Raw genomic sequence first — 10,389 nt, forward strand, 5'->3', positions numbered from 1 at the left:
TGTACACACAATCAAAATGCCACGTTTATGCACCTTGATCGAACTACGTCGGATTTGATTTCGCTCCACGCGAATACGTAGGCAGTCCTTCAGAATAAGGGATTCAATCCACTCATCAACCAAGTTGTCATCTTGTCGGTTTCTTACGGGTCTTAACCAAGTCCAAATGAAGCCACCTTTTGTTTGAGTTGGTCTTAGTACTCGATGTAGGCTAGGATAAGGATATAGGTTCAGATGAGTAGTGTCAAGTCTCGGAATGAGCTTTATCTAATGGATTAGGCAAAGATGCCGAGTCACATAGATATGGGTTTGTGTTGGGAACAGAAAATATGAAAAACCCGCTGAAAAGAAAGAAGGCGTGGAAGAAAAATAGTAAAAGCCCGCTGAAAAGAAAGAAGGCGGTGGCAAGAAATAATGAAAACTCGCTGAAAAGAAAGGAGGCGAGGAGAAGAGTGACAGAATATTCCCAACAAGAGTGATGTGTGATGTCTAAGTGCTTTCATAAGATCAGTCTGTGTTTAGTGTCTGGGCGAAGCCAACGTTGTTGCTCTGTGAGTTTAATCCACCTTGTCAATGCCAAGTGATCTTGATTCCCAGGTGCCCTCGGGAGCACGCCCATGCCTTACGATATCTCTGTCTCAAGTCCGACGACCTTGTGATTCCCGTTTGTCATCTTTTGGCGTCAGAATGGCCAATTTACATTTCTACCCCCAATAAGTCAATAATTGAATTAAAACCCGTGCACACTTACGGTTTTATTTTCCTTTTTTGTTTTACGGTAGCGGGCTACGCCCACGTTGTTTACCGGTCATTCAGAGTGTCTGAGTCGTATTTCATGCTCACCCATCAAGGTTCGATTTCAAAAAAAATTTCAAAAGTTCAAAATTCCGAAATTTCAAAAACTTTTTGCAAATTATGGATAGACGATTCAAGTAGTAGAATCTTTTCGGGTCGATGATCCAATCTTTCGAAATTCAAAAATTCAAATTCAATTTTTTGGGTCGATGGCCCAACATACCAAGTAATGTCAAATTTAAACTTCGGGTCGATGGCCCAATTATTCAAAATTTTCAAATTCAATCTTCGGGTCGGTGACCCAGTATTTCAAATGATCCCATTTCAAGATCGATGATCCAAATGTGCTTATGTGATGATTATCGCTTGTACATTTTTTGTGTTTCAATTATAGCAGGATATGCTTCAACTGGGGGCTCTAAAGTCTTCGACTTTAGAGCCATTGCAAACTGGGGGATCTGAAGCCGTTGGCTTCAGAGACCATTATCAAGATGAAAAGGATGACATCCACTCAGAATTCAATTCAATACAAGAGCATGAAATGGAAGAATTCCGTAGCTGAAAGCAAATGATGGAAGCGGCGGCAACCTCTTCGGAAAGTCCCGTCCCATTTGGACACCTGCCAGCAGATGATAAGCTTTGGGCAAGTGTTAACAGATGATGAATTTTGGACAAACGCCAGCAGATGATAAACTTTGGGCATGAGTCAGCAGCTGCCGAACTACGACGCGGGTTTGATTCCGTCAGAAACGGATACGTAGGCGCCTAAGGATAAGGCTCAACTCACCATATATGCAATTTTATGGGTCGATGACCAACGATGATAATTCGACGCAACAGAAGCAAGAGTCAGTCCCCAGCGAAGTTTCAGGTATGATCTCTTCTTATGGCTGGCGAGCTTATATACGCAAGTCTAATGGACTATAAACGACCCGAAGAATCCTCGGTCGAGAGGGACTCAGGGTATTGACTTTCGCCTTGTCCAAGCCTCGGTCAAAGTGGGGGCTCAGAGATACCTGTATCCGTCGATATTGGAATTTATAGAGAACCCGACAAACACCCGATGATGATAGGACACATGTATTCTTTAGTTGTCATTGTCACTATTTGGAGCTCGTTTACGAGGTAGAATGGGCGTCGTCGATGAAGTATTCTATTAATTTAAATGATATTTAAATTAATGTTTTTTTAAGTGAATTCATTTTTATTATTTTAAATGATATTTAAATTAATGTTTTTTTTAAGTGAGTTCATTTTATTAATTTAAATGATATTTAAATTATGGTTTTTTAGGTAAATTCAATTTATTTTATTTTATTTTGAATTTATTTTCCCAAGTTTATTTTATTGAAAATAAAATAAATAATTGATTTGAAAAATCATTTTATGAGTATATTTGATTTGAAAAGTCATTTATTTTAATGGGTTAATTGATTTGAAAAATCGATTTGAAAATCGAAAAGAACTCGTTTTGAACACTTGTTTTTGAGCTCGATTTTAGCTCGGTTTTTGAGCCCGTTTCCTTTACGAATTGGCACGAATCTCGAGTACATTAACCAACCCAAGCTTATACCCATCCACCCTTGTTCGAACCCCCTACCCACGGCCCAAATTCTCGTCCAAAACAGGCCCCAAACAGCCCGCACTAAACCGAGCAGCCCCCTGTTTTGGCAGCTCATTCCCGAGCCCAAAACCCGCTCCAAACACTACCAAGACCCGTACCCATTAACCCTAACCCATACCCTAGTATCCTACCCATATTATCCTAGCTTAATCACCAAGAAAACCCCCCTCAAACTCTCACAAAAACGGCTGGACAGCAGCCATACGGGATGAAGCCCGATTGCCCCTCCCTCTCTTTTAACCTATTTTAACTCCTTATAAATACGACCCCTTCACCATACATTCATTCCTCTAAGTTCTCCATACATCCAAGCATCACATACAAGCTTTAAACCTCAGAAACAAACCCTAAACATCCTCCAAAAACCCTAAACAAAACCGACACACAAACTGAAACTGTTTGTGTGTCCTCTTCGAAAACCCATTCGTTCCTCCATCAAAACTCCATAAAAATTCGAGTTTCTTGTTCCTAATTAACCACATAACATCCATCTACACATTAGACAAAGATTTACGAGCCAAATTGCCCTTGAGAGTACACGAGATCCCTCGAAAAACAGAGTGAAATAACACTCTGTTTTCGCGGTTTACTCTTGTCTGTCCAGTTCTGTTTGTGCTCGTTTTTCGTGCCCAATAACCCAAAAGGAGCAGGGGTTGCTTTAAGATCCTTGTTCTCCTCTCTTTCTAGTTTCCAAAACATCTTTCGGATCGAATTTTCGTCGTGAAACGAGGGAGATATCACTGTTTTAAAATCGCTGTCCAGAAACTTTCCAAAACGCGTGTTTGCTTTATTCTTCGTCGACGACGGCCTCTCGAGATAAAATCTACCATCGATTACGACCCAAGACGGTGTCAACGATACATGTAGGTTGAGGGTGCATCAAATCCCCTTTTCTCTCCCTTTTTTTTATTTCGTTTTTTTATGCTTTTTTTATAGTTTGTTTTTTTGTTTGTTTTCGTTTTGTTTATCGTTTGTTTTAATTAACTATGAAACTAGTTAGTCCGAGTATGAGTTAAAGTACCACTATGAACACCCGCGTTGACTTGAGATGGGAAAAGAAACCGCTACATCTGTCGGTCGTACACCCCCGTCTCATTTACATATCCTTGTGTTCAAAGTAGGGCATAAATAAAACAATTATCTAACTTTGTTCTTCGTTTTCGACCCCCTTTTGTTTCGGCCAAATCGACAGACCCTAGGACCCGTTGCATGTTAGTTTAACCTCTGATTGTTAACCTATGACGTATTTAGATGACTTTAATTTAATTTAATAACCTAATTAGACACGATAGGTGGCTTCGACGTAAGTTATAAAATCAATCGACGATTCTGTAAATAATTGAACGCATCTCTCTCTTTCACCTAATTTCTCGCTAGTATAAGAGTGCGTGATTAGCACCTTCTTATTGACACTCGATGAGTTAAATTAATTAGCGAATTTGACCTAATTAGATCCTTTAGGCCGTGTGAATGCACCCTTGCGCGACAATCAATCGACATCGTTTTTAACTCGTTTTCTAACTTGTTTCCTATCTCTTTTCGCAATCATTCGATCTAACCAATGAATCTAACTTAGGAACTAGGTTGGCTTTATCTTGGCCGTGGCTTTAGGCCGTGGGGTTAGCCACGTCTTTCTTTGTCTCGCTTTATTTCTTACCTTTCGTTCTTTGTCGTTTGTTAGCTTGTAATTTATCGTTGTTTATTGAGTTGTAATTTTCGAGTTTGTTTTACTTCTTTTGAGTCAAAACCTCTTCAAAAAACCTTGGTCTTGTTTGGTTAGACGGTTGTTCCCCAATGCTTGTAGGAGCGTAGTAAACCGCATGTTGTTTAAAGCAACATGGCCCGGTTTATGCTAATGCATGCTTTGGTGCGTAGCCTTATGTCTAATTCGATGAGATTAAGTGCGAGCACGCATTACGAGGAGTGACCCAAGGACCGTGGGTCATGTGAGCCGTGGGCCACCCTCATGAGCACGGTTTTCAAGGCCCAATGGCCGTGTGTTTTGTGTCGTGTTTTGAGTTGTATGTAGCAATTGTAATTAGATCGAGTTGTAATTTATTTATCGTTGTGTCGGCATGAAATGCCTGGTTTGTAATAGGTAGATCCCAACGGCTCCCCCATTCCCCCTTAAGCCTTGTTTGTTTGCTTTACATGTTGTTAGATCAATCAACCCACATGCTAAATTACAACTTTGACAAAGTTAGTTTAGTCGCATCTAAAACGACATAGAAATTGTTGTCACATGATAGGGTTAAAACAACGTTTGCATATCATACATCGTACGTAGCTATGACCTTGTTTGAAATCCGACACTTGACTTAGTAGAGGCCGTTATCGACGGGCGGGGTTGGGTGTCCTTATGGGCTTCCCAACACGTACCCTCACCCCTTACTCAAGATCTATGGTTTGTGGATCCGTCTAAATACCATTGGATTACGAGAGTCATTCAAATCGAGTGATATAGGGTACAAGTCTTTATCTTTAATCACTCGTAGTCGATGGGCTTTATGCTTTTCGATGAAAGGTGTAAAGTTGACTTGAACGGTTCCAAGTTCCCAAAAAACTTGGTGGCGACTCTAATATGTCTTAATTCGATTCGAAAGAACCTCGATTCGATTATGCCTAGTGTGGATCCCGCGGACGCAGTTCCCGAGGGCCTTGTCCACACCTGTAACACAAAAAAAAACTATTATAAGTGATCATAAAACAATTTCAAACGAAAAGACCTATTAGATCATAGAAATAAACCAATTTGGCAAGATAAGAAAAAAAAAATATAATCGCATTAATAATACATAATACATCTTTAATACACATGAAAAATTTGGCTGTGAAAGAGATGGAGATGGGAGAAGTTGTATATATATACATAATACGTAATAGTTATCTATTCATAAAGATAGAGTTTGTTTTAACTTAGGAGATTTAAAACTCAAACTTATATTATTATTTTATTTATTACACATATTTTTTTATCACAAAGCTAAGATAGAATTTGTTTAGTATTGGAGATTTAAAACTCAGACTTATATTATTATTTTATTATATAAGTTAATTGGATAAATAGAAAATTAATTAAGTGTTTTAGTAAATTTGGAGTCTCTCAAAATGCCTGAAAAAAGCCTCTTTTATATATATATATTGATTATGTGAATAAAAAAAAAACTAAAACTATCCGTTATAACCCCCCCACCCAACGTCTCTTTTCCAAACATAATAGCTGTTACACAACAGCTCTATTATTCACATTCAACGGCTAGTTTTGATGGCGGGTCATGGGCTGGGTTGGCGGGCCGGGTTGGCGGGTCATTGGCGGGTTGTTTGACGGGCCGGGTCTCAAGAATTTGACCCGGAACTGGTTAGGGATATACACGGGCCGGGTCCGGGTCCGGGTCATGCGGGCCGGTTCAAAGACGGGTCATAGGCGGGCCGGGTCCGGGTTAGTAAGGCCGACCCGCGCTGTTAATCACCCCTAATTCAAACCCCTATCTCTACCGGGAAAACTAACAGTCACACCATTAGGACACAAACATTTAACTGATGTTTATATACACCGAACCGCATAAATTTGTTTCCAGGAAACTACTCGGGTTGTAGCCCGAGTAGCCTAGGGCCAGTTCCGCCCCTGGCGGAGAAATTCGTAGACGGAAAGAAGGGCCTTCCTCTATTAGAAGTCTTCTTCACAAGTGCCTATGAATGTCGGGTGAGTAGCAAAAAAATACGCAACTGTGTTCATATATTGTGTGCTTTCTTGCATGTTTCTTAGTAGTGCTACTAACATCATCATCATTAATATATTAAAGTAGCAGTCACTATACGACAAAGTTGCTTACGTGTTACGTTGTGGTTGATTTACTGTATATACGCGTACATATGTTACTTAAATACAGAATAGTTGCACATACAATAAAAAATTAAAAACTACCCACTATCTGATTATTATTCAACTTGATTTTATCCCATCCCCAACTTCTAAAACTTCTCGGCTCTCACCATTTTTCTATCTAAAAATTGCATGATTAACCTCATTACTTCATGATAATCTCATCTCACCATCAAAGCGGCGAATCAAAATCAGAGTAATCTTGATTAACCCTAAAAAACGAGAAACAAACAACCGCAAGGCTGAGCATCCACCGAGACCACCGAGGCGACATTTATTTCTCACGAAATTAACCCTAAATTACCGTCGGTTTCGTCTCCAGCGAGAGTTTCTGATCCGGTAATTCACTTTTGTATGTTTTAAGTTTTTTAGTTGTTCACAATTTTTGTAGATGTGATTGTGATTTGGGGATTGTTAGCGTAATATTCTCCGAATATTACGCGTTGTTAGTATATTATTTTGTTTATACGAATATCTATATTCCCTATTTACGGGATTAGTTTTAGGAACTTAGTTGAGCAGTTTCCTAGTTTCTAGCATCTTAGTTGTATATATATTCTGACACTCTTTACGCAATACATATACTTATACTTCTTCACAAAACTCTTCTTGTTCATCGATCTCTGTTACTATATGGTATCGTGAGCAGGTTATTTTTTTCCAAATATTTTTCTTTTCTGTTGCTAATATGGTGCGACTGAATGGTAAGGATTCTTTCACTTGGATTATTGATACGGGTGCGTCGACACACGTATGCTATGATGAAGCACTTTTTGTTTCTTGTGAAAGCATTGCTCCTATACATATCGGTCTTCCAAATGGTACTAATTTAATTGCTCGAAAGGCTGGGACGGTTCGACTCAATCAGAAATTATCCATCTTTAATTTTTGTTCGTTCCATCTTTCAAATGTAATCTCTTATCAGTCTCGCAACTTTTGTCCAGTCAAAATTTATTTGTGCAATTTTCTAATTCGCAATGTGTGATACAGGACCGTGCCTCGACGACGATTGGAGTGGGTAATCTTTTGGATGGGCTTTTCTACCTAACAATGGAGGAACCACTTCGTGTTAATGTTGTGACCGGACAAGATGATGTTGAGCTGTGGCATAAGCGAATGGGACATCCTTCTTCTCGGGTTATGAAGCACATCCCTTCTATTTCTAGTTTTAATAATTCTCAATTGCATTCTTGTGATATTTGATTTCGAGCTAAACAGTCTCGTACTCCGTTTCCTTTAAGTGACAATAAAGCCGATAATTTGTTTGATTTAATTCATTGTGACGTTTGGGGTCCTTATCACTCTAACCGTGCTTGTGCTTCTCGTTATTTCTTATCTATTGTTGATGATTATTCCCGCTGTGTTTGGGTTTATTTGATGAAAACCAAGGACGAGGTTCCTAAATTACTCCGGGATTTCTTTTCTTTAATTGACCGTCAATTTAATTGCAATGTGAAAGTTGTACGGAGTGACAATGGGACGGAGTTCCGGGGCATTCTCCCTTATTTCCGTGAACATGGAATTTTATTTCAAACCTCAATGGTCAAAACGCCCCAACAAAATGCTCGGGTAGAGAGAAAACATCGGCATATATTAAATGTAGCTCGGGCTTTGCGATTCCAAGGGTCGTTACCTATTGAATTTTGGGGGGAATGCGTGTTGACAGGGGCACATTTAATTAATCGAACCCCCACACGAATTTTGGAAAATAAAACTCCGTTTGATTTGTTATTTGGCAAAATTCCTGATATGAGTTTAATTCGTGTATTCGGGTGCCTTTGTTATGCTAAGAATATTTATTCTCGTGATAAGTTTGATTCCCGAAGTCGTCATTGTATTTTTCTTGGATACCCATTTGGTAAGAAAGGGTGGCATTTGTATGATCTTGAGTCGGGTGACGATTTTCAGTCGGGTGACGATTTTCAGTCACGAGATGTTCGGTTTTTTTAGAACCAAATTCCATTTGCTATGCCTGGCAGTGGGATGCATAACAATTCTACTGAAATTGAAAATTCTGACAGTGATAGTATGTTCTTTGATAATGTTGAACCCATGGGTTTACAACAGCACGGCATTCAGGGCGGGGTGTACCGCAGCAACAGAGTACACCGCAGCAGCAGCCCTCTATGGAGGTTTCAGAGGACACGAGAACACAGCCCACGCAGCCTTTGGACATCCCAGAGGATACGGGTACCCAGCCTGCACATCAACCTCCGACGAATACAGTAGCTCCTGATCAGAATATTGCTCGTAATGACAGTGATGGGAACGAGTCTACTATTGATGAGGATCCTAGTGATGAGAATAATAATAATAGTGAGGTGACAGTTGACGAAATGGGTCGAGGAAAACGCATAAAATTCGATAATCAAAATCACAAAGATTATGTGCGTTGGGATAAGATCAAGCAAAACATTAACACGACTTTGGTTCCTTCAAGCCCGTCACCCACACCGACACACCGTCTGTCACAGGTACTTCGTATCCTATTGCTAATTATGTTAATTGTCAAAATTTCTCGTTTGCCCATCAATATTTTCTTGCAGTTATTACAAATGACACGGAACCCACTTCTTTTAAAGAAGTTATCCGTGACCCCAAATGGAAGAAAGCAATGGAAGAGGAAATTGAGGCGCTAGAAACCAACGAGACTTGGTCTGTGGTGGACTTACCATCCGAGAAATCCGCTATTGGATGTATGTGGGTTTATAAAATAAAGCGAAAATCTGACGGCTCAATTGAACGTTACAAAGCAAGACTTATCGTGTTTGGAAACCATCAACAAGAAGGGATTGATTTTGCTGAAACTTTTGCTCCTACAGTCAAAATGGTGACGGTTCGAACTTTTCTTGCTGTCGCTGCCATAAATAATTGGGAATTGCACCAAATGGATGTTCAAAATGCATTTCTTCATGGTGATTTACAAGAAGAAGTTTACATGCGACTTCCACCCGGTTTCAGTCATGGGATACAAAGAAAAGTCTGCCGCCTCCATAAATCATTATATGGCCTCCGACAATCTCCACGGTGTTGGTATGCTAAGCTTGCCTCGGCTTTTTGTACGTATGGTTTCTCTCATAGTCCGTCTGATCATTCTTTATTTGTTTACCGTAAGGGTGACATTGTGCTTAATATTCTTGTGTATGTCGACGACTTGGTAATTGCTGGAAATAATAGTGTTGTTATTATTGAATTTAAAAGTTACCTAAGTAAATGCTTTCGTATGAAAGACTTGGGTAAATTGAAGTATTTTTTGGGCCTCGGAGTAGCACGGAATTCCAGCGGTATTTTCCTTTGCCAACGGAAATATGTTCTTGATTTATTGGTAGAAACAGGTCTTTTGGGTTCTAAACCCGCTCTTACACCTATGGAGGAGAAGCACGAGCTCGCTCTAAATGTAGAGCCATTATTTGCCGAGCCTACCAAGTATCGTTGTTTAGTTGGCAAGTTAATTTATCTCACTCTTACTCGTCCCGAGCTTAATTATTCGGTTCATATTTTGGCACAATTCATGCAAAGTCCTTCACAGGCCCATTGGGACGCTGTTGTCCGTGTGGTTCGATACCTGAAAGGGAATCCGGGACAGGGTATATTATTACGTGCTGACAATTCTATGGTACTTGAGGCCTATTGTGATGCCGATTATGATAGTTTTCCTATCAGTCGCCGTACTTTGTCTGCATACTTTATCTCTCTCGGAGGTTCTCCCATATCTTGGAAGACTAAGAAACAAGCTACAGTGTCCCTTTCTTCTGCCGAGTCTGAATACCGTGCCATGGCTTCCGCTACATGTGAAATTCTTTGGTTGAAGGGCTTGCTTCCAAGTATGGGTTTTGAGCATCCGGGGGCTATCACGCTCCATTGTGATAGTCAAGCGGCTATCCATATCTCTAATAATCCCGTGTTTCATGAAAGAACCAAGCACATTGAGATTGATTGTCATTTCGTTCGTGACGAAATTTTGCGGGGTACCATTCTTTCGTCTTATGTACATACAAGTAATCAATTGGCAGACATACTCACAAAGGCTCTCGGGCGTGTCCAGTTTCATCATCTACTGGGCAAGTTGGGCATAGCAAACCCCATG

The 10,389-nt window shown here is 40.0% G+C and overlaps 1 long non-coding RNA gene across 1 annotated transcript; it reads left to right on the top strand.

The window, feature by feature from the left end:
- Positions 1-6,364: 6,364 nt before the first annotated feature.
- LOC141626637 (uncharacterized) lies at positions 6,365-9,562 on the top strand. The gene is made up of 3 exons (XR_012536242.1): positions 6,365-6,641; positions 7,293-8,776; positions 8,849-9,562. It is a non-coding gene; the product is annotated as an uncharacterized LOC141626637 (long non-coding RNA).
- The last annotated feature ends 827 nt before the right edge of the window (positions 9,563-10,389 follow it).

Source organism: Silene latifolia, chromosome Y, assembly GCF_048544455.1.
Source record: "Silene latifolia isolate original U9 population chromosome Y, ASM4854445v1, whole genome shotgun sequence".
NCBI lineage: Eukaryota > Viridiplantae > Streptophyta > Magnoliopsida > Caryophyllales > Caryophyllaceae > Silene > Silene latifolia.